The sequence below is a fragment of the Miniopterus natalensis genome, chromosome 9, assembly GCF_054644295.1.
Source record: "Miniopterus natalensis isolate mMinNat1 chromosome 9, mMinNat1.hap1, whole genome shotgun sequence".
Taxonomy (NCBI): domain Eukaryota; kingdom Metazoa; phylum Chordata; class Mammalia; order Chiroptera; family Miniopteridae; genus Miniopterus; species Miniopterus natalensis.
In genome coordinates this window covers 67,524,808-67,550,647 of record NC_142089.1, presented here as the reverse complement: position 1 = coordinate 67,550,647, position 25,840 = coordinate 67,524,808, and positions in this window count along the sequence as shown.

Sequence of the window (25,840 nt, the reverse complement as noted above, 5' to 3'; positions counted from 1 at the left end):
AAGTGAGTGGGGGGGGGGTGGAGGGAGAGAAGGAGAGAGTGAAAGAAAGGAAAGGAAGAAAGGGTGGGAGGGAGAGAGAAAAGAATGAAATAGCCACATGGAGAAAGTCAGAGGCAAAGGACAGAGGACAGCTCTGACAATGGGAGTCCCTGGTTCTGGTGCTCCTATGAGCTGATCCCAATCCTGCGTCTGGGCTCCATGAGATATTCCAACATTTTCATCATAAATCCCATTTCTGCTAAAGCTGGGTTTCTGCTCCTTGCTGCCCAAGGAGAAGCCCTGTGGCTATGGCCCCACCTGAACTGGGAGCTCTGTGAATAGAGAGGCAGTGTGTGTCTAGTTCACACTTGTATGTTGAACAAATGAATTGCAATAAAGACCAAACATCAGAATCCTCAGAAAACAGAGAAAATCAGAGGTTTATTGAGAAAGAATCTTAGATTGAGAGCCAAAATCCTGTGTAATTATTATTATTTTTTTAAATATATCTTTATTGATTTCAGATAGAGGAAGGGCGAGGGAGAGGGAGAGATAGAAACATGAATGATAAGAGAGTCATTGATCGGCTGCAGCCCACAACCCGGGCATGTGCCCTGACCGGGAATCGAACCCTGATCGCCTGGATCCTAGGTCGACGCTCAACCTGCTGAGCCACGCCCGGCCGGGCCTGTGTAATTATTTTGTCTCTACCACTACATAATTGTGACCATAGACAATTTACTGAAACTCTCTGGGCCGCTATTTGATCCTAGAGATACCATGACAGGACATGGCGTGACGCAGCATGACACGATATAAAATAACACTAAATGGCTGGCAATCAGTAGAAAGACAGTTATTATTTCCCCTGTGTTTTCCATATTTTGTAATTTTTAAATCTGAAATGAACTACTTATCCTAATTCATTTTTCCTTGAGATAACCAGTGTTATCAAATCTAGCAAACACTATTTCAGTAAAAGAAAAAAAAAATTTTAACATCTTTTCTTTTCAGTTTTGTTGTGGGCCCTCTTTCCACAGATAGATGACGCCATTTCTACTAGACTGCCTGCAATATTGAAGAGAGTGAGGACTCCCATTACTGCACTCAGGGACTCAAGCCCTCTGGCTGTCTTAGGTGGAGAACACTTCACTTGATGACCAATAAACCCTAAAATTCAATTGTTCTGATAATTTTACAGATGCCTGCAAATCAGTACCAATACCTAAAGGACGCAAGCTGTACACCTCTGAGAAAGTTAAGAAAAGCGGGCTGCTTTCAGTTCTCAGCCGTTTGAGGGTTGAATTCCACTTCCTTATGTATTGCCCTTGTGGTGTTGGTAACATTTGCAGGCCAGTAAACTGTCTTCTTGCCTCCATCTCATTTTCACACAATCCCATGATTCTTTATTGGAGGATGGTGGTTACTCCTATGTCCATATAAGATTTATCACTACAATTACATAGTTGTGACCAATTTAAAAAAAAGAAAAAGAAAAACAGGGAACAGAGGGAATATTAAGAAATAATAGAAGACATAAGCATTTATTCAACTAATAATTGCTTAGAGTTCTTGTGAGCCAGGCACTGTGCCAAGTACCAGTCCCCCCCGCCCCCCAAAAAAGAAAAGACATAGTGCCTTCCCAGGGGGAACTTGTGGCTCAACTTGAGGAGACAAGAACAAGCTGCAGGGCAATGAGAGAAGTACTGTCAGGTGCAAGCAAAGGCTTGTGGGGTCACAGAGAAGGGAGAAGTTAACACTCCCTGGGGTCAGGGAGAGGCTTCCACAAAGCAGGTGACATTTGAGCTGGGTCCTGAAAGATGAGTGGGAGTGTGCCCAGGCAGGAAGGAGCCCAGGAAGGGCATTTCAGGCAAAGGACAGAACAAGAGCTCAGCTCCAGACACTGGAAGGCATTGGCTCGGTCAGCAAACAATGAGCAGTTTGTTATTTAGTCCCCATTTTTATCCCATTAGTCTCTGCTCAAAATTTTTCAGTGATTTCATGACTTAAGACACTCCACTCAAATCTTTTGTTTCAGAATCTCAGCCCTTGGTAATGCAGCTCAAATCACTTCTTCCCAGCATGAAGCCTGTGCAGCAGCCCTCCTGTTCCCATCTGTCCCTTGTACAGGGTGAACACTTTTGCCGAGAGGCTCACAGCCTCCTGCTGGAACTGTCACCTGAGGAACTCCCTTAAGTCCCCTCTGTCTACCAAATTCCAAACATTCTTGGAGAATCTTCTCATTTGCTAAACTTCCACAAAGCATCTTTCATTATTAACATCTAAAGGCAATTCTTCAGGTTCAAAAATTTGGCCTTCACCTGTTGATCAAGATGCATCCAGATGGTGATGATGTAGCATCTTTCTAAGAAACTTAATATTGGCCATTGTCACCTCCAGCAAGCCAAAGAATATATTTTGTTTTGAGATGAAAAACGGGGAGAAAATGGAGTGGTGATGGTATAGAGGATAAGGGTCTATTAGTCTGTATCCACAATTCTGAAATTTAAGCAGCTCTCCAACCACGAGTTAATTCCTCACTCACTAGGTGTCAAGGGCTGACCTGAACTGATGTGAGCCTATTTATAGGCCTTGTCTCACTCAGTGTGCAATCCCTCCCTTTGGCTGCAGATTTAATAAGATGCTTGATTACACACAGTGCTGCAAGAGTCCACGAGGGGTGTTAGGTAATATTCTCTGTCCTGAAACTTATCTGGCTCCCGAAATGTTGGATGTGGGACTGTGGGCCTGCTATTGTTATGGTCCTAAGGCAGGTGTTTTTAATGACCACGGTCCTTAGGGCTGTATTTATTAACTTAAGCTTGAGCTCATTTACAGAAGCAGCCTGGTCATGGTCACCGAAAAATCTTTGTCAGAGATAGGTAAAATAACCAGCTTCAGGCAACTTAACCGAGCCTGGTTAGAGGAAGATGGCAGATTAACATGTGGCCTAACTCTTCCCTCCCCTGGGTCTCAGCCTTATCACCATGGTTCGCCAGAGGCCACATATCAGCAAGGACATGGTCATGACCAATGCAGATTGAACTACAATAAAGACAAGACGTGGAAGGACTTGAAATCTCCACCTCCTGGCCCTGTCTCACATCACACACACCACACACACCAGACATCTCAGGTCTGCAGATACTTTCACAGCTCATTTGAACCACTGAAGCTCTCTGCAGGTCAGCCATTGGGAAGAACCTCAGACATCAGCAGACCCTTCTCCATCCATTGGTGCCACCCCTTACACACACACACACACACACACACACACTAAGAATAGCACGTGGGTCTGTGTCCCGCAATTCTTCTACCTGCTGGATATGTGAACTGAAGCAATCGAATTCACTCTCACTTGCTTCATTTCAATGGTTATAATTATAACAATTGCTTCTGACAGTTCTTTTCAGGGTTAAATAATAGAAGAAATATGATAGCCCCCATAAGCCGTAAAATGTTATACAAATGTCATCATTGTTCTTATTATTTTTTTTTTAGGTCAGAATGTTATTTAAACTGGGATACTTATTCGTTAAGGCAATATTTCTCAAATGTATTATCAGGGGGCACTAATGTTCCAAAAGATGTTCTGCTATTAAAATCGGACAATGACACTCTCACGCTTCAGGAAAAAAACTCCATCAGTGACAGAATTTTCTCAATACTAAATTTAGCATCAGTTAGGTTTTTCTTAAACATTGGGGCCCAATTTTGCTTGTCTTAACAGTTGTATGAATCAAATGATACAAAATCAAACTGATTTAAAGTCATTAAGTAATTCACTTTGTGTTTAAAGAATTACTCTTTTGTCCCATTTCACAAGAACATCTTGCCAGGCAAGAGACTGAGTACTGAGGACACACATATGAATGGGGCACCATTCCTGTATTCTGGAAGCTGAGTGGTGTGACGATAGATGGGTTAAAAGTAGTTGCAATAAAGTAAAAATTAAAAATAAAAATCAGAGTCACTCTGATACCTGTGTGTAAAGGTCTTATCTGGGCACAAAGGAGGGATGTTGTCCAATTCTTCGGGAGAGAGGGTGGATTCAGGAAGTGCTTCAAGGAGATAGTGACACCCAGGCAGAGACTTAGGAAACACTGAGTAGTACAATATTCCACCATCTCCCCATTACGTGGGCTCACTCTGGTGAGGCTAGTTATTAGATTTACACAACGGTGTGTTCTTTTAACAGGACTTAACTCAACTTCACTTTAAAATTCAAGATTTCCTAAATAGAAAACCTATTACCAGGGAGCCTAGCAGTCTGAGTTACAACCAGACTGTAACAGAGAGTGGACAGAAAAAGATTAATTACGGCACTTGGGTTTAAAAGGACAAATGAATCTGACATACCAACATGACAAATGTATGTGAGTCCAACACTAATTAGCAATAAAAAAAATACTTATCTTCTAAATACACAAAGCACATGTTTTCAGTGACAACTCATTCCACTCTTAATCCCCACATAAACATGTAGGTCAAAGGAGGCTTGGGTCAAACTGGTGCTTTCATTCCCTGTATCCACAGGAGCCTCACTAACTGGCCCTCGAGTGAGAGGAAGATAGTCCGTTTGGGCCCATTTGGGGAAAATGTTCATTTGCAAACAGGCAGATGAACCCTAAGGACCACTTCGCCTCTCATAAAGCTATCTGTCAATGTGCAAAGAATTCAAAGGCAACTTACTATTTATTTTCTTACTCATCTGCATTTTTGTCTTTTCAGTTTTAAGGTAGAATAACTTGTTTAATCCCTCTTTTGGAGACCAAAATATTTGTGCGCAATCTGGATTTAACAACACGGATGTCCTTCTGGGGGGAGGGTTGAAAGAGCCCCAACTCTGGGTCTGCCAGACCAGTGAGCTATTTAACTAATTATTCAATGATGCCTCTGTGTCTTGAACACTGTTAGGCACTGTGTGCTGGTGCTTCCTCGGAGCGAACTTCCCTTATCATCTTCTCAAAAATAACACCCCCCCACACACATTCTTTGCCTGTATCCCGCTTTATTTTTTATAGCATTTATCATTTCCTAGCCTTATAGTATAAATATTCCTTTCGTTCTATTCTTGTCCACTACCATGAAGCTTCACGTGACAGAGACTTTGAAAATTGTATTTAATTCTGTAAACCCAGCACATAAAATAATGCCTGGTACATGGTGGGCACTCGATAAATATTGTCACATGGCTAAATGAGTGAATGGATGAAGTCGAATGAATAACTTAAGAATTAAACAGCTGTGGGCCCTCTGGGATTAGGGTTTCTCTGTTTGTAGGCTGCTGTGAACTCGGGAAAAAGTGCTTAAAATGATTCTGGGCCAGTTCCTCACTATTGAGGACAAAGCATCCTCAAGGGGGTCTTCTAAAGAAGGTTTTTCAGGGAGGGCCACCCCTCACTGTGTGGAGAGGTCCAGCTAGAGCTTCAGATAAACATTTTAAAAAATTAAATTGAGTTTGAGGCTCTCAGGGAGGCTTGGAATAGAGTGCCCTACAGATCGGGCGGAAGGAAGAGGCCTTGGGGTAGGGCTGACTCAGCAAGCTTGTCAGGACATGACTTTCAGCTTTCCACCCACAGACACTTGGGGTTGGCTAGAGAACTCTTGCTCTATCCCAGCAAGCTGTGCCTATAATTCGATTACTGTTCTCTTTCTCTCCATTCTCCTCTTGCTGCCACCAGGCACATTGTTTCGGGGAAGTCTGTGAGGAACAGTTGATCAACGGAAGGCAAACACTAATTCCTGGAGCTGCTACAGTTGACTTTTGTGGGTTACGTTCCCAGCCTCCTGTTCCCTCCCCTTTCCTGTAGGCCCTGGGCCTGGGTTGGCCATTGAGGGTCACGTCTCAGGATGAGGTATATGATATAGGGAAAGTGAATCAGCCCATTCATTCCGCCTGGTCACACAGATTGGTTCAGGCCAATGAACTTCAAGGAGTCATTGCTGGAAACCTTTGAGAATAAAGTGTCCTCATTCTTTGAGTGACACCTTTTGTCAACAGATGTGGATAGGGGAGCATGTAGCCCAGGAGTAAGGGCAGCCAATTTGCAGCCCGGAGGTCAGGTAGCCTTGAAATAAAACAGAACCACAGAAGACAGATAGGAGATAATGAAATAAACAGGATCTTTGGTGACATCACTGAACTAAAAGAAGCTTGCTGAGATCTGAGTTTTTCAATAGATGCAAGTCAATATATTCCATTTATTATTTAAGTCAGTTTGAGCTGTCATTGAAACTGATAACTGCCTGATATATTGGTTCTGATTCTTTCTCCCAATTTAAGGTGAATTGGGGAAGTTTGTCTTTAAATTTGAACTCAGGAAGTTGAATGTGGTTTTGTTTTCCCAGCTTTTGTTATGGATCAACTATTTAATTTTATGACTTGTTTGGAATGAAATCTGCACACTTGCATATTTTGGAATCAAAAAGAGAACTGGAACTTTGAAACTGAAATCCCCCACTCATAAACTGACAGTAAGATACCTTACCCCAAAATATTCCTCCACATTAACTGGTACTTATAAAATATTTTTTGAAAAAATAGCTATCTAGAGGGGTTAAATATGTTTAGGTATGAAAACAGCATTTATTTACATTCTTCCCTTATACTGGCTGAAATGTTTCTAATGGATTTAGACATGTGTGGAATGCTTCAGATGGAAAGGACAGTAGGCAACATGGCACAGCAGTTAAAAACAAGGTTGACTTGCCCAAGGGCAAGTTAGTTAACCTCACTCTGGTAGATACTGTTACTACCCTAGCCAACATTCCCATCCCTTATTCTTCTTTCCTGGTGGTGCCCTGGTTTTGCTCTTCTCCAAGTGGCCAGTGTGACTCGGGGGAAGCTGCCTACTTCTCTAGCTCTGGCAGGGTCTTGATTTATCTAAACCGATCAAAATGGTTTTATCTTCCTCTGCAGTGCATGATACGTGACATAGATCAGGACAATAAGGCACACGGGACTTTGCCCAGAGTCTCTAGTACAGTTTCTCTAAGAGAATTTCCATAAGCAATTCCTTCCCTGAGGCTCAACATAAAGAAGAAAACAAGGAGCCCTGACCGTTGCTGACAGCCCCTCCTCAGCCATGAGGAGACCCAGCCTTAGGCTGAAGTCCACACTCTTCGATGGCAATGCAGAGACAAGGAAAGACCTTAGGTCCTTGAAGTCATTCTTGTAGATGAAGGATCAACTGACTCTAAAGCCCGTTTTGCCTTTGAACTTCCTGTGAGTTATGTGAGCCAGTAAATGTCCTTATTGTTTAAAGCTCTTTGAATTGGATTTTCCATTACTTGCAGCCAAAACACCCTCGCTGTGAAACTCATCAAGTCCTATCTCATAGGAATGTTTGGAGGAGTAAATTTGATAGTTTATGTGAAGTACTTAGCATAATGCCTGCATCAGAGAAGAGCTTGGTAAATGGTCACTATCATTATCTAACCTCTCTTTTCCTAGATTATTTGCCCAAATTAACACAGATTTCCCATGGAAGCTCTGTAAGATTAGTCCAAATGCACCAAATCAGAAAGAGGGCCAACCAAATAATCAGAAACTTAAGTCACAAAGGCTGGTAACACAAGTACTAAAATCCTAGAGGTAGAAAAATGTCAAAACCCAAACAGAAGGATGGTTAAATAGGGCTGGCATCGGATACCTTGTGAGATGGAGTGAGGCTGGAGAGGATCTCTTGGTCACTAGGCTTCCAAATGGCAATCCCAACCTGTCCTAATGGGTCCAGCTGAGATCTTAAAGACCAGGTGAGACAGCATGGTAGTGGCAGAATCGAGTTAGGCACCAAGGCCTTATTCCTAGTCCCGTGCCTTTTCTACTACACCAAATTCAGTTTCATTCCATGGGCACTTATTTTGCTAACATTCAAAAGAATCCTCCTAAATTACTTAACATTACATCACTTCTCAGCCTTTTTGGTAAGATCAAGTGTAAATTGCTCAATGTTGCAGAGTGTAAGAGGCAAAGTACCCACTTCCCACTTAAAAGTCAGTTAGTGATTATCTTGGGGTAGAGGGGAGATGAACTAGAACATCAGTCTACACTGTGTATTCTTATGATTGAAGTATTTGCAGAGCATGGAAAAGTTTCTTTCTGTATATCAAGGAAACTGGTTCATTTGTTTAATAAACATTCAGAAGTCCCTGCCCCTGCCCCTGCCCCTTCGGATCAGGACAAGTGACTAATTGATGAAGAATTCTTTCACACAGTTTTCTGGACCATTCCAAAGCTCAGGCAGTATTCCTCGACCTGGCCCCATAGAGAGTAACAGGCCTTTCCAATGCTCTCCCCATACATCCTAACTCACCCGCCATAGGGTAAGTGAGCAAGAAGTCAGCTCAGATTGTATTTTGATCCAAGAGCACACTTGGGAGGAAAGGGTGATCCCACCGCACTTGCAGAAGCCTCGGGATGGAACATGCCAATCTCAGGGCACACTTCCTCTTCTGTCAGCCAAGCTCCTTAGATGCCCTCGGCTCACTGACATTCTGGTCAGATGGGCCAGCCCTGTTCACCATGGTGATGTCAGAAAACAGGTCATCTTTTCTCCCTGTCCCAGTGGGATGTTGCTCCTACCTGCCCACTGACCCCAACACACTCTCATCCTTGGCACTTCCCTCTTTCATCCAGCCTCTCAGCTTCTCACACTCTGCTCTCTGGAAAGGAGCTAATGAGTTCAGTCCCACTGAGCTGCAAATGATGGTGCAGGAAGATGGAGAAGATGAATCGTGTGCCCTGGCACTATGCACCCCGAGACACCTGCACCATGTCATTTATTGTTTTTTACATGTCTTTGGGGGAAACCACAGCTAGACCCAGTCACCAGCCACAATACAAGATTATGACAGGAATCATGCAAGTCTCCTGGCATATGAAGGCATCACTTTCTACCAATAAGACTCATTTCCTACTCAGGGAGGCACCTTGATCTTCCCAGTCACCCTGGTGACAGGAAGTGTCCCTGGAAGGGTTACCCATTAAACTAACTCAATTTATATCTTATGAACCATAACGAATAAAACCTAAGTGATAGAGTTATTGTAATGGGTAACAGAAAATGCATGGAAAGGGAAACCAGAATGTCCCAAGGCAGGCTGCCCAAAGCCAAGTTCATTATTCCATTATTGCCTTCGCTCAGCAGAGAATGGCAGCTCCATTCATTCTGTCACCCCAGCTCACTTCTGCCTCTTTGCTCTCCCTTCATCCTCACCTACATCCATTAATATTGATGATAATAATAGTGATAATGACAAATTGAGCATAGTGCCAACATAGGCTTTGGAGTTAGGCAGACCAGAGATTGATCCCAGCTCCACCTTAGAAGTGTCATGACCCCATCTGAGTCTGTTTCCTGTAAAATCAGAATAAAAATAGTACCCAACTCATAAGGTGTCATAATGATTAAATTTGTCATTGATATAAAGGTGCTTAGCCCAAAACTTGGCACACAAGTGCTCAAAAATTGTAGTTATTAACATAATTTTCTGCAATCCTCATGAGAACCCCATTGAATAATTATTATTATTCTCATCTCACAGACAAGGACACTGAAGAGGCCACCAGGAAATTAAATGACTTGCTGAAATCTTCACAGCCTGGAAGAGATAGAGCAGGAATTTAAACCCAGTTTGCCTAGCTTCAAAGCCCAAGTCCAGGGTTAGTTGCAAAATTTGTGGAACCTGATACAAAATAAAAATGTGAGGGCCCTTTGTTCAAAATGACCAAGAATTTCAAGACACAACAGCAGAGAATCAGGCCAAACGCAGGCCCTCACCAGCTCACACGCCGTGAAGCTGTCCCTGCCTCGGCCTTGCAACAGGCCCAGTCCTGCTGATTTGAACCGCTGCTGAATGCTGTCCCTTCCTTTCATTCCCAGCCCCTGGTTCTAGCTCTCAACAGCTCACACCTTTCTACTGCATTAGCTTCTTAACTGGCTTGTCTGGGTCTGTCTTATCCCAGCCAACCCATCAACTACCCTGCTATCAAAATTCTCTTCCTGGAGAACAGCTCCAATTACATCCTCTCTTTAGGTATCCTCCGCTCATACCCCTTGCTCAACAGGATAAAATCAAATCCCTTAGAGTGGCATTCAAGGCCCTTTACAGTGTGACCTTGGTCAGTTTGCCTTCACCACGCATTCTTCAGACCTGTCATTCCAGGTTATTCCCATGCTCTATGCTACCCTTACCCTTGCCTCCTCTGGAGCTTTGGCAAGAGCTGTTTCCTCCCAGCCAAGAATACCCCTCAATTGTCCTTGCCCATTGTGACCTCCCTATCTATAAAAAACCAGCTCTAAGACTATCTTCGTCACAGTATCTTACCTGACTTTTCTGTTGGAATCGATTTCTCCTTCCCCTGGGCTTTCTTTGGATTGCTATATACCAGTCATGACAGTTTACCTTATATTAGGGTGGGCGTGTGTCCAGGCCTTTGGAATTAAGCTGACTTGGATTCAAATCACAGCCGGGGCCTCTCTGGCTGGGTGAATTCAACACGTTACTCCGTGGATCTGAGTGGGAATAACAACGATTCAGTGAGATAATACACATAGAGTACTGCTTGTGCCCAAAGGGCCCACTGCAGAAGTCATTCTTTGCCCCTTGCCCTTAGTAAGAACGATTCCTCATTCGTCTCTCTCAGCGCCTGGCACAAGGCCTCACCCACGGTAGCCACCTAAATTAGTTTGCCAAATTAATTCACCTGCCCTAAGTTTTCCAAGGGCCAGCACCACTTATGCCTCCACTGAACACTTTAAATGCCCACACCAGCAAAAACCTATGCAGGCTGCCTGTTGTAAATAAAACCCTTATCTACCCACATTAATTAATAGTTGTGTTTTTAACATCGGGGTTGGTTTATATTAGCATCCACAGACCCTGAGAACATTTTTAATAACAAAAAGTCATGACTCTGGAGCCATTGTGTCTTTGGCAGCCCAAATTTAAAGATTAGTTCCTCCCACACAGTTTCTATATCTCTTCTCAACCCAAATTATACTGGCTGCTAACACTGGAAGGCAGAAAAGTTGGCTGGTGTGAGTCAACGGGGCAGTTTAACTCACAAATAAAGGTTTTATTTCCTGGGTTAATGGTATCAGCTCCTCCCAGTGAGGCAAAGATGCCAGTGGGGGAGGGCATCCCCCAAAAGCACGGCCTCAGGGTGCTATTTTGAACAAGTTTTAGAGGTTGATTCTGGTCTTGAGGTCACTGGAGGTTTATGCTTATTCTGAAAAGCGATCTAACCTAAGATAGTGCCAGGTGTCTGTGGCCCAAATTCCCCCTGTGCCTTCCCCTCTGCCCAGAACCAGGAAAGGGGTGCTAGTGGTTAAGCCACTGCAAAAAAGCCAGCTTTAAGACTCTTAATTACTAGTTTAAATAACATGGTACAACTGGCTTTGGTAACATGATAGATTTTATTGGGTTTGTTCATACACATGACAAACAGAAGCTGGGGTTTGTGCACCTAATGTTACCCATTATTGGCCCATTGATCTGGAGTTACTGGGAGAAAGGGGACACTGGTAGCTCTATAATGTCCACCCTTGAGGCCAGTAAGTGACTGACAGGTGCAGCAAAGATGTTTCAATGCCAGAACTTGCCAGGTCACCTAACATGTTGAGATTTAACTAATCCATACTAACCCTGCCCATTTCCTCATGGTAATTGATGAGAGCAACCTACAGTGAGATTGGGTGTCCACTAATAAAATGTCACCTGATAATTCAGCCATAGGAGAAATAATGATTTGTGATTTTTGACATACAAAGACGTTTGTCCTTTCGCTAAACAGGAAGACAGCTTTGCTTTTCTGCTGCCCCAAGCCTCTGGGTTGCTAAGCTCTTTTGTATCATGGAACATTTTGTGTGAGAACTTGGCAGCAGGATGCCTGGCCTCAATGAGAGAACCTGGGAGTCCAAGTGCACAGACTTCCCGAAATAGAAAAACAAAGAGAGCAGAGGCCTGCTCAGCTTGGCTGACTTTCTAAGGCAATAGAGGTGTTTGTGGTCAGCGTGAAAGAGAGACTGAACACCCTTAGAACCTAGAGCAGCGATTTTCAATCTTTTTCATCTCATGGCACACATAAACTAATTTCTAAAATTCTGCGGCCCACCAAAAAATATTTTTTGCCAATCTGCCAAAAAAAAAAAAAAAAGTATAATTTTTATTCATTCACCCAGATGGCTATTGTTGTGTTGGTTGTTGTCATTTTTTTTAATTTGATAATCTAGGGGAAAAGAGGTCAGTGCCCCTGACTAAGTAATCAGGTATTGTGTGTTTTTAAAATTCTTGCAGGACGCCGGTGTGCCTACCACAGCTCACTGGTTGAAAATCGCTGCCCTAGAGGATTAGTTTCCTGGGGATGTTATAACAAAGTAGCAAAGTGCTTTTTAAAAAAAATTTTTTTTTTTTACAAGCAAAAATTTATTTAGAAAGTCACCGAAGTAGAAAAAGTGAACCATGGAAGAAGTGAGCCAGCTGGGCTGTGTGGGCTCAGGAAACAAGTTACAGAAGCAAAAGAAGGGCCCTTGGAGCGTAGGAGAAAGAAAGCCAAGAGGAACATCTAAAGGGAAGAGGTGGGAGCAGCTGGAGAAAGAGAGGAGGGGAGCCAGAACTGGGAGCTTTAAAACAACAGAAATGTATTCTCTCAAAGTTCTGCCACTTGGAAGTCCAAAATGAAGGTGTTGCTAGGCCCTGCTCTCTCTGAAGTCTCCAGAGGAGAATCTGTTCCATGCCTTTCTCTTAGTTTCTGGTGTTGCCAGCAATCCTTGGCATCCTTCAGCTTGCAGACTCTTCATTCCAATCTCTGCCTCCACCTTCACATACTGTTCTCCTGTGTGCCTTTACATGTCTTTCCTCTGTGCATGTCTGTCTCTTCTGGTAAGGACACCAGTCAGATTGGATTAGGGGCCCACCCTACTCCAGTATGGCTTTGCCTTAACTAATTACATCTGCAATAACCCCATTTCCAAGTAAGGACATGTTCTGAGGGACTGGAGGTTAGCACTTTGTCTCATTCTACTCAGGCTGCCATAGCAAAACACCACAGACTGGGTGGCTTGAACAACAGAAATTTTTTTCTCAGAGTTCTGGATGGAAGTTCAATATCAAGGAGCTGGCCAGTTTGATTTCTGGTGAGAAATCTCTTCCTGGCTTGCAGATGGCCTCCTTCTTGCTGTGTCCTCACAAGGTAGAGAAAGAAAAAGAGAGAGCTCTCTGGTGTTTCATCTTATATGGGCACTGTTCCCATCATGAGGTCCCCACCCTCATACCTCATCTGCCAAAAAACACCTCCCAAATGCTTCATTTTCAAATACTAGCACATTTGAGAGTTAGGGCTTCAACATATGGATTTTTAAAAAATTGTCAGTATTACAGATGTCCCCCATTTCCGTTCCCTTTGACCCCCTCCACCCAGCCCCCACCTCATCCCAGGCCTTCACAACATATGGATTTTGAAGGAATACAAACATACAGTCCATAACAGACTTCCACATATCTTTTGGGGAATAGCTACGCTGGGTATCCACCCACTTGCGCAGGTACAGAGGTCAACAGAGACAAGGGTGCAAGGTCTCCCTGCTGAATCCTCCATTAGTGGGAGAGTCTCCACTTCTGACACCAGCATTGACACCCCAAATTAGTCCTTTATAGACCCAGCCACTTGATCTGACATCTGCATGGGTGTACCCCAGCCTTTGGGAGGGGAAAGGGGTAATCCAGTGAGCTTATTTCTCGTTGTCCCTTAGAAAACAGAGCCAACTAAAGTGAAGGGTTCTCTCTTGGAGGAATGCTGGTCAGCTCAGGCAGTGCTCCTGGAAGCTGGCACAGTATCCTGAATAGGGTATAGCCTGGCAGGACTCAGGCTGATTTCCCTCCTTAGCACCCATGTCACCATCACAGACCAGTTTGTCCTGCTCACATTGTCCACACAAGGGCTGTCTGTGGAAGGGATGGCCCACAAGTTTCCATCTCCAAATGATAGTCCCTGCCCTCTGCCTCACCCACAGGTCACATGACAGGCCTTAGGGACTTCCCAAAGGATGGACTTTCTTGGCTGGTCTTGCCCTCCAGCCCTCCCAGTTGCCCTCCCTGCCCCCACCCTGGGTATTTAAGTAGGCACCAGCTTTGTTTGGAAATACTATGCTCACCACTATTAATAATACATCAAGAGCAAGCCTGTCTCCAAGGAACTCCAAGTGCTTCCCAGACATTATCTAATTAGCCCTCACCTAAAGCCCTGCTCCAGCAGAGCCATCAGGGAGCAGCTGATTCAGAGCTACGAAGGGACAGAGACATCCTGGGGCTCTCTGTGAGGGCATAAGGCAGGGTGCTTACCCAGACAGCGGAGTGACACCACTTCCAGTGAAAAGGCCATTGAAAACTCTCTCCTTGCTTCCCTCTAGATTGGAAAGCTGAGTCGAAAGAATGATTTGCAAAACCCCAGAAGGTGTGTTCTTTCACCCGTTGAACAGGTCAGTCACCTGCCCCAGGTACACCACCATATGCCGGTCAGAGCACTCAAGACGAATCAATGCTCACGCTCTGCCTTCCCATCACTGGGTGTCCACCCACCCCTTCTACCACCTACTTGCAATTTCCCTTGATGGAGCCACCAGAAGTGGGGAGGGGTCACTGGAGGGGAGCAGCCAGTGTGACCCCTTTGGAGGTGCCCGTCTTCCCCTGAACGCTCTCCGTCTTCCCACCTGACATGCTGCCTCCACATCTTCAGTACCTAGAATAGCCGAAGTGCTCCGCCTGCCAGCTTAAGCTCCCAGCCTCCCTGCAGGAAGCCAGACACGTGGAGCTTGCACAACCAATTAACTGATTTCCCTGGGCGCCTGGCTCAGCGTCTTGCCCCCACCTGGAAAGTATTCTGTGCATATTTGTGGAGGTATAATGGGAATATTAATCCCTTTATCGTCTCAAAAGTCCCCTGTGGAGGAAGGGGTTGGAATTTTTATCTATACTTTACAAATTAGCAAAATGAGGCTGAATTTGTTGGGTGACTTGCCCAGGGTCATTCAGCTTACAAACAGCAGAGCCCTGTACGGAACCCAGATCTTCAGACTTCCCAGAAGGAATATTTGCCGTCTTACCACGTCCCAGTCCACCTGCTCCTCTTGTCTAGTTCAGAAAGCTCATGTTACCAAAACCTTTATGGAACTAAAACTATACACCATCATCTATGAGGAAATAAACCACTGACATTGTTGTGAAAAGCACAAATGACAGTCTCCTTGGTGGAAAATGCTTCTATTTGAAAAATCAGAACCATTTCTATCACATTTCTACATTTTGGGACAGAGTGATGGACAGAGATCAAAGGCAGAGTCAGCAATTGCCTTCCAAAAGCTCATTCCAGAACTGACAAGGATTGATATTACGGTTCTATATGAATCGGAGGAACAGCTAGTAAATTTCATACTCCAACCTGGATGTTCCGACACCAAGCTGGTGCTCTTTCCAGTTCTTCACAGCCACCTTCCATCTCCTTTTGTTAGGATTTCAGAAGGTTCACTTCGAGTTGTGTTAATACCCATCTGCATCTGTTCTTTCTGTGTCAGACGTCATTCCTGGTCACTGACACAGCTCCCCACTCCTTCCTGGCATGCAGGAGGGCTGCGCTTTCCTGCCCCCTGGAAGTTAGGCATCACCATCTGGCTTGCTTTCGCCAATAAAAAGTGAGCAGGAGGGGTGCGTGTCATTTCCAGCTGGAAACATTTTCCTGCTGGGCTGGTCTCTCCAGCCTTCTCCCCCTGCCACAGTTACAGTGAAAGCACGTGCTGACAGTTGAGCCTCCATCAGCCTGGTTCCAGGAGTGACAGCTATGAGCAGAACCTTCCTGTTGACCTACATCAAACACGAGCAAGAAATGTCTTTATTGTTTCAAACCACTAAGATGTTGGGCTTGTTTATTACTGTGGCATAGACTATTACAACCTGACTACACGATATTTCCTTTGGAGAATTTGCCCAGCCTCAAGCAGTCTTGGGTTGGACTGATTCTACCTCTAGCTCTAAGGGATAGTCCCTGATTGGCATAATCAATAGATATAAAGTTATGTCTCTGCAACAGTGATTGGTTTAAGTATAGGTCATAACCTAGGCCAACTAAGTCCTAGTATTTATTTAGAGCAGTTCAGAGATGAGCCAATCAGAATGAAAGTAAAAACCGTTCAATGACTATGGAAAACTGTGCTTTCCCCCTGGATGGGAGTAAGGTAAGTCCCTATCACCCGAAGACCGTCCTGCAAGTGAAGGAACTCAACCTGAGGACAAAGGTGAACCACAGGCAAAGGCACATTGTAGACATAGAGAGCAGAAGCCCAGCATCAGCTCCAGGCCTTTCCGAAATGAGCCAGTAAGTTCCCTAATTCACTAACCGAGTCTGAGGTGAGCTTTCTGTTACTTGAAATTAAAATAATAACAATAACCTTACCTGATCATTTTACCTGATCATTTTAAACAACTCCCTTCTCAGAATAATAACCCACTGATACACTGATATATAAATATAGATGTGGTTCTAAGATCAGTCCTGTGACTTTGGGGGGCTTAAAATTTTGACTTTTCTTAGGTTGCCAATATTGCTTAGAAAGCCAACAGAAGTGAGTTTTAGAGTCAGAAAGGAATTTAAAGAACATGTGGTCTGTCTCATTTTATAGATAAGGGGCTAAGGCACAGAAAAGTACAGCCCCTCACACTAGGCAACATCTTCCACCTGCATTTTTGGGTTCCTACTGATCTCCAGTCCCATGGGAGGCAGCTTGTGCTGTCTCAGGGTTGTTCCAGGATTAAAAGGAGATAAGGGACAGGAAGCTCTGTGCACAGTGGCTGGCTCGTGGGTGTAAATAATCAACAGTTGCTGACGGCCTTTTATCAGTGACTCACTTTTTCGTATTGAATGGGGGTGGGGGGGACAAATAACTGACACTCCCCTTATCAGTTATTATATTGAGAGAACTCCCCCAGAGCAGAGAAGGGGCCAGGCCCTTGAGCTTGACCCAGGAACCAGCCACGGTCTGGTCCGTATGCAGAGAGGCGTGTTGACCCTGAGTCCCTTGAGGTCAGGATCGGATTTAACCCTTGTAACTGTGTCCTAAGGAAACCAGGAGTTCTGTGAGAAGCAGAGAGAGATTTGTTGCTGAAATTCTGAGAAATCCTGGGGCACTAGCTGCCCAAACTGGACATCTGTAACAGAGCACAACACGGAGGGGAGAAGGCATGTGCTTCCACCCCTCCACAGGTAACTGTGTGACATGGACACCCAGGAGGTTGGCATGCCCGCGGGAAAGAGGCAGAGCAGTCAGTGGGGACAGGATGTTGGCAGTGCCTGTGGGACACCCTGAGCATTCTCAGAAATACCTGGTAGAGATTTTGCAGGGGCTGGATGTCCTCATGAACCTGGTTCCTGGGTCAAGCTCAAGGGCCTGGCTCCTTCTCTGCTCTGGGGGAGTTATCTCAATATAATAACTGATAAGGGGAGTGTCAGTTATTTGTACCCCCCCCCCCATTCAATACTAAAAAGTGAGTCACTGATAAAAAGCCGTCAGCAACTGTGTGAGTGGCTGCAGAACAGGGACCCCATGTCTACCACAGGCTACAGAAGCCTGCAGACACATGGCCACAGGACACATGCCTCAGCCCTGCTTTAACAAATAACCAGCATGGAAAATCTCCTCCAAGGGAAACCCAGACCACCAAAAGCAAATGAGCTCACTTACAGTTTTATGAAAAGCCAGCCTAGAGAATGCTATTGTTTACTTTGTGTTCTGGTTGCTCTCATTAAGTGTGATAACAAATGTAAGCCACCTTGCACTGTTTCTGGCCCAAAATGAGCACAAAATAAATGGCCAGTGTCTTTCTCTTCTTCTCTTCAAGGTGTGAATCTCATCTGAAAGTCAGATGGGCCACGTGTTTAAATGTACCACCCAAAAGGCAAAGGCTTTGTCAACATAAGAAACATCCAAAACTGTAGAGAATTTTTATACGAATTTATGAGCCTGGCTGGCATGACTCAGCGGTTGAGCATCAACCTATGATCCAAGAGATCACGGTTCGATTCCCAGTCAGGGCACATGCCCAGGTTGCGGGCGCGATCCCCGGTGGAGGGCATGCAGGAGGCAGCCGATCAATGACCCATCAATTGATGTTTCTGTCTCTCTATCCCTCTCCCTTCCTCTCTCTGAAATCAATAAAGACACATTTTAAAAAGAAAGAAAACAGAAAACCCTAAAATAAATAATTTCAAATAATTTTTTTTAAAAAAGAATTTATTTGAACCAAATTGGTGACAATTGCCAGGAAGCAAGATCTCAAATGCTCTGTAGAATGACAGTTTGCAGTTTCTTTCACGCATTTGGACTTAAGGAGGGAACATGAGGAAGATCGCATGAAGGTGAAAGAAAGCAAGGCAGGGATTGGACTATACAGTATAATTAACAAGATTATCTGCTCTCTCGAGGGTAGTTACACTTATTTCAAAGGTGTGTTAAACTAAATGCTCAAAAACAACGAACAGGGCTTGATTAAGTCAAAGAGAAACCTTTTACTAAAAAGTTACATGCCTGGGGTGTGTAACTTTTGGCCTCCCAGATTGGAATTTATGATCAGATCGCCCTGTGAGGTTACTTTTCTAGAACCTCTTTTTCATCCACAGCTCTTATGAAGAATTAAAAGCTGAGAGATGTACTCTCTCCCCATTCGGTTCATCTCTCATCCTCCTTGTTTATAAACTGGAGATAATATACTCTTCTGCCACCTTACCCATCTCCTAATGAGGATTACATGAGATCATGATAAAGGACAGGGTTTATCACATGCTAAAGGGCTCAAAGGCCTTCAAGACACTTATTAACCAGCATTTCTCTTAAGTTGGTAGACACAAACTCACAAAACTCCTTCCAAATGAAGCCAAGCTTTCTGAGATCCACCCCCTCAAAAAATAAGGAGGCAATCCTCTCTTTTTCCAACAAACACATTTTTTTAAGAAACAAATTCATAGGATTTATCTGGTCGCCACTTTTCTCAAGCAAATCATTTTTCCAGTAGCTGCTACAGCAACTGTAGAACAACTTACACTTCTTTACGTTTTGCTTTGGTGATGGAAGGAAAGAAGACAAACTATAAAGGTGTGCTTTATATTTCATTCCATATTATGTAAAAACCCAAAACACACTAATCCTTTGCAGTTGTTCCCAGAGTCAGATGAGCCAGAGAGTGGGTGGAGGGATTAAGTAGCAAAGCTGGTGAGTTGGAAATCAGAGGGCAGCTCCGGAGGCAGTGGCCATATAGGGCAAAGGAAGACTGGCAGAGTGCTGGTCATAGGTCAGTCCTAGGTCAGGGCGGCCATCGCCTGCACCTCACCGACATCCACACATTGTCACGCACTCCCCACAGTCTATCTCTTCCCTCTCAGCTCTGAAATCCCACTCTTACAGTGGGTTCTAACAAAAGTCATTTATTTATACCTCGAGGTGAATGTAAGGCATTCCATTGGCTCCCTAAAAGCTTCCATACAAAATTAAACACCCCCTAATATGAGGAAGTCCTCCAGGATGTGGCCTCTGCTTGCTTCTCTTACCAGTTCATGATTCTACTCCACCAATGCTACATCCCAGTCACACTTGTGGACATAGAACAATTGATCCTGGTGGTAGCTACATAAAATCACACATTGAGATACAGTTGACACACGAGGGTATATGTGTAACCTCTGAAGACTCAAGAAGCTTTGTGATTGTACTAGCACCGTTTTTATGGTGCTGATGCTGTACTGTAGTTACACAAGATGCCAATTTTGGGAGAGGGGGGCTGATGGGTGTACGGGACGGCCCTGTACATTCTTTTCACAACAACTTCCTGTCAATTGATCTTTATTTCAAAACAAAAAGGCTAAAATAAAATGCATTAAGTTCTCTCATGTTTTTCTCTCTTTTGTTAGAACATTATCATTTTCATATAGACCTTCAAACTTTTCTTCATTCTTCAAATCAGCATGTGCAGCATGAAATTGGCACATGAATGTCTGTTAAACCCAGCCAGCCACTGAGCTGAGCATTGGCCTGTGAGTCGGGTGACTCTGGTCGATTCCTGGTCAGGGCACATGCCCAGGTTGCAGGCTCGATCCCCAGTGGGGGGCGTGCAGGAGGCAGCCGATCAATGACTCTCTCATCATTGATGTTTCTATCTCTCCCTCTCCCTCCCCTTTCCTCTCTCTGAAATCAATAAAGATATATGTATTTTTTTAAATGTTTGTTAAATGAGGAAATAATGCTGTCTGTTATTTCTGTGATAAAGGAAGAGATGATGAATTAATAAGCCAATGTAATTCAGCAGTAAAAAGCAGGCTACCTGACTGAAGCCCCAGTTCTACACATTCCTCCAGCTGTGTGACTTTCTGAGTTTAATTTTCTTATCCCAGTAGGAATAGGACTAACATCACAGGGTTGTTTTAAGGATTAAATGAGTTAATGCACTGTGATAGACGTATATATTTGGTCTTCTCCCCAGTTCCTGACACAGAGCTTCTAAAATCCTTGGCATTTCCTGAGTGATAGGAGCATTCTTTGTTATTCACAGCAAGCCCCTTTGAACCATACCTGAGTTCATGTTAATGAGATGACACTGGATGGGGGCTGATGGCCAGAGGAACCAACGGTGTTTTTGAGGGTTAGAACTTCCAGCCCTACCCCCAACCTCCTGGGGAGTAAAGGGGCTACAGATTGAGTTCAATCTCCAAAAGCCAATGATTTAATCAATCACACCTACACAATGGAAACTCCTAAAATGGGTTCTAAGAGTTTCCTGTTTGGTGAATACATCAAAGTGGGGAGGACTACCCACCCAGAGAGGGTATGGAAGTTCCACACACACATACCTTGCCCTGTGCATCTCTCCCATTTGGCTTTTCCTGAGTTGTAGCCTTTATAATAAACTGGTAACAGGAAGTAAAGCACTTTCCTGAGTTATGTGAGCCATTCTAGAAGGTTGTTCAGAAGTACGGGTCACAACCTGGGACTTGGAATTGGCATCTGGGGGGGGCGGCAGTTTGGTGGGACCTATGGTGTCTGCACTGACTCCAGGTAGTAGGTGTTAGAATTGCACTGAAATTGTAGAACACCCAGCTGGTATCTGGAGAGTTGAAGAATTGGTTGGTTTGAGGGAAAATCCCACACGTTTGTTGTCAGAAGTGCTGGGATAGAAACAGTTCAGATGCACATAAAGTGCTTAAAATAGTGCCTGGGCCATGTAGTCAGCTCTCCGGTTTGGCTCTTACTATCTCTGAGATTCCTTTCTGACCAGTCTTCATCTCTATCCCTGTCCTCACAACATCCTGTGGTCCCCTACCCAGCATCGTCCCAGCATCCTGTGCCCAGTTATCTACTGCTGTGTAGCAAACCACCCTAAGACTAGGGGGCTGAAAATAATTATAACAATTATTTTGCTCACAAATCTGTACTTGAGGGTGCAGGTATTCTGCAACTATAGCTTTCTTCTGCTCCGGTTGGCACCAGCCAGGTGGCTCAAAGGCTAAAGCCATTTTCACTCACATGCCTATTTGATGCAGGCTAACAACTAGGACCTGAGCTGGGGCTCTTAATCAGACTGAAGACATGTGGCCTCTACATGTGTCCTGGGCTTCCTCACATCACAATAGTGGCTGAGTTCCAAGGGCAAGTGTCTCAGTAGAAAAAGAGCCAAGTGGAAGCCATATCACCTCTAATGACCTAGCCTTGGAAGCCACACAGTGTTACTTTCCCAACAGTCTATTCATGGATGGGCAGTTACAAAGGTCCTCAAGCTTAAGGTAAGAGGAAGGAGTCCTCTTCTTGATGGAGGAGTGGCAAGGTTCTAGGAAAGCATGTGGGGCCAGAAATATTACTTTATTAACCATGTCTTTCATTTTCTGTGTTCTTTGACATATGGGGCCTAGCTGACTCTAAAGGGACTGCCCTTCCCAGGGTTAACCAATTCCTAGAGATAATAAACAACTTACCCACAAGAACACCTCTCAAATACAAACCAACCAATCTGGAGCCCACACCCCGACCAACACCTTACTTTGGTTTTCATACTCTGAGCTACTATCCCCCTGCCCTACTCACCCCAAGGCCAGGTCCCAAAAGACTAGTCCCTGTGCCTCAGAGCCCACTAAAATTATTCAAACTGGCTAATTCTAAGCCATTTATCCTGCTTCACAGTTCTTTCCCACAGAAACCACTATAAAGGTGCTTGCCTACAGTTGCTCCCTCCTCTCTGCCTCCAGACCGACCCTGGGGCTTCCCCACGTGGCCCCTTGTCGCATGCCATGCTCCATCCTCTTGGAATCTGTGAGTATAACAGACTACCTTTTCAGTGATAATTGTCTCCTGATCTGTTGGCCTTTCTATACCTCAAGTTTTCTATTAATACACTATATTTTAGAACAACTAGTGTAGCCATTTGGTGGAAATACGATCTTCCACATTCTATTAGAATTGATTATGAACTTGCCTTCCCCCTAGCCTTGACATGTGCACACAGAAAACAGACCTTTTATCTCTTTAGCCCCTACACCCAATACTTTGGAAGTTGTCGATACATGTTTGTTGACTGACTGGTTGACTGAATATTTGGTAACCATACTACAGCCTTTGCCCTCCTCGTTAGGTATCCAAAGAGGAAAAAAGGACCCTTTGTAGATTCCTTGAACACACCCTGCCACAGTGACTGCTTACTCAGCCAGCTCCTCTCTTTCTACTCCACCACGTTGCAGCACAAAACCCAGCTCTGTCACCTCTACCTTGTGAGGTCACCTGGGAAAACACAGCCTCCTCTGTGGCCCAGGGGTTGGACATGCGGAGGACATGCGGGAACCCCTGAGGTGATTCTCATCACAGAAGGCTGTGCTGGCATTAAGAGTACATAGAGAAGCTGGTCTCTGAATCACCTGCAGCTGTGCATGCAGACAACTGAGGCATCCCTGATTCAGGCAGGTCACACTTTGTGCAGCTAATACAGAAAATATCCCCAGACAGTCCCTACCCCTGCAAGGTTCTGCAGAGACCCCTGGAGCAATACACGCATTCTCTCCAGCAAAGGGGGCAATAGGGAGCAAAAGCAAGGGACTGCTCCTCCCCTCCTTGGGATTTCTAAGTCTTTCTCCCATTCCTCCTGTGAAGGCAAAGACTTCCCGAAAGGGCCAACACCTTCTCCCTCAAGCCCAAGTGGTGTCCAAATGGAAGGGCACCCGATCCAGATTTGCTGCAAGGTGGGAGGTCAGGACACACCTCTTCCATCTGAATGTCAAATGCTGGGACCCATTCGACAATTAACAAAAGTTCATTTTATTCCCTAAGAAGAGATGAGACTTGCAACGCAAAGACTCCCAGGAAAAACAGCACGTTGGTTTCAGTCCAGTCGTGCTGTGCCCCACTCCTCCTTCACAAGCAGATTTGACTGGGGACAGGAGAGGAAGCAGAGAAGAGCCCCAGGGGCAGGTACAGAGGGCAGAACATTGGTTCTCTGCCTCCTTCCAGAGAGGGCTTCCCGGAAGGCTTCCTCTCTTTTGCCAAGATCTTCTCCAATCATCTTATTCAGAGTTTTGAGTCCCTGTCAGAAAAGCCATTCTAGTTCCACACCCCTCCGGCCCTCAGGTCCCATTCCCCAGTCAGCCAACTAACCTGCGTCGTCTGTGAGCACCTCAGCTGCTCAAAGGTCTCTTTGGAAAAAAACTTTTTTTAAAAAAAAAGATGCTTTGTTGCCCAGTCAGGCATAGCTCAGCGGTTGAGCATTGGCCTAGGACCCAGGAGATTGTGGTTCAATTCCTGGTCAGGGCACATGCCCAGGTTGCGGGCTCAATCCCCAATAGGGGGCGTGCAGGAGGCAGCCAACCAATGACTCTCTCATCATTGATGTTTCTCTCTCTCTCCCCCTCTTCCTTCTTCTCTCTGAAATCAATAAAGATATATTTTAAATAATAATAAAATAAAAATAAAAGATGTTTTATTGATTTTAGAGAGGCAGGGAGAGGGAGAGAGAAACATCAATGTGTGAGAGTGGAACATCAATCGGTTGCCTCCCGCACGCCCCTTACCAGGGATCAACCCCATAACCCGGGGTATGTGCCCTGACCAGGAATCAACCAGCAACCTGTGGGTGCAGGGAATGATGCGACAACCAAAGGAGCCACACTGGCCAGGGCTGGACTTTTTAATGCACAGCATGCTTTATAGGGGATAAAACTGTGCTCAACAAAATGTCAAATGTTCAATGCAATATCATTCACAATAGCCAAAAGGTCGAAGTAACCCAGTGTCCATCACCAGAGCATGGATAAACAAAATGTGGCATATGCAATGGAATATCTTCAGCCTTAATGGAAATGGAGTTCTGACACATGTCTCCACATGGATGAATGTCAAGGGCATTATGCTAAGTGAAATAAGTCAGACACAAAAGGACAAATGCATGATTCCACTTATACGAGGGACCTAAAATAGGCAAATTTCTAGAAACTGAAAGTAGAATAGTGGTTGCTGGGGGGGGAAGCGGCTGGGGAATTAGTGTTCAATGGGGACAGAATTTCTGTTTGGGAAAATGAGAAAGTTCTGGAATGAACAATGGTGATGGGTGTACAACATTGTAAATGTACTTAATACCACCAAACTGTATGCCTAAAAGCGGCCAAAATGGTATGTTTTATGTTATGTATATTTAACCACAGTAAAAAAAAAAAAAATTTAATGCAATATCACTCTGCCACAGCTATTCCTCGTCTTTTGCCCTGTCTTCTGACCCAGTCCTCTGTTGCCGACTGAGCACAGCCAAGCGGAGGAAGAGCCATGTCCCGGAGCAAGTGGGATGTGGCGAGGTAAAGCTTCTAAAACCAATGATAGCCAGTACTGATGCCAAGAGCGAAGGTTGGTCTGTTTCCACACTGTCTCAGATACACACCTTGTCCAGCCTCCCCTTTTGTTACATCACACCTTCCACAGCTGCCTTTAGCCCACAAGCTCAAGCTCTAACTCTTAGGCCAGAGTTCAGCACCCTCCTCAAGTGGCCCCAGTCCAACTTCCCACCTTCCCTCACTAAGCACCTCTGCCAGCTGCTCCAACCATTTGGCCTCCTCCCCAGTTCTCCAGACACACATTGAGACTCCTCTCTGCTGGATCTCCTGCCCACCTTCCAAAGTCCAACCTGAGCCCCAGCCCATCAGCAGCCCCTCCTTGAGCAGTTCCTGTTCATGGTGACAGAAGCCTTTTCTGAACTCTGTCTCACAGTATCTTTCATCTGCATCGTTCCCTTTATTGCTTGGCTTTAGAATAGATCTACTGGTGATGGCAACTAGATTCTGAAGATTAAGGCTCCAAAGGAACCTTAGGAGATTATTTCATTCAGCTCCCTTCGTATGTAGAGAGGGACACGATGCCTAAATGATTTCTTGCCCAAAGTCCCAGCACTCGTCAGTGGCAGAGGAGAGAATAGAACTCATGTCCTGATATCTATGCCGTTCCCTTCTCCATAGTACCAGCTTGCCTCTATTTCACTACTTTAAATGTGTTTAACGTATTACCCCCAACAGGGTTTTGAAGCTACGTCAGGGCAGGCGGGGACCACCATGTCCTCTGTGTCCTCACAACAACCCAAGCACAGTCTTAAGTCCATGTTGAAATCATGAAAGTGTTCCTAAGTTATCCCCTGACTCACTTGGCCTAAAACTTCTCTTAACAGTTTCTTAGGAATAAGATTTTTTTCCTCTTCTTCCAATTCAGAATATCTTCCGAATGAGTTTCCTAAGAGTGAATTAGGCGAAACAAAACAAAAGCAGGTGGATAATATATTTGAAGAAACTTGGCCAATTTTTGCA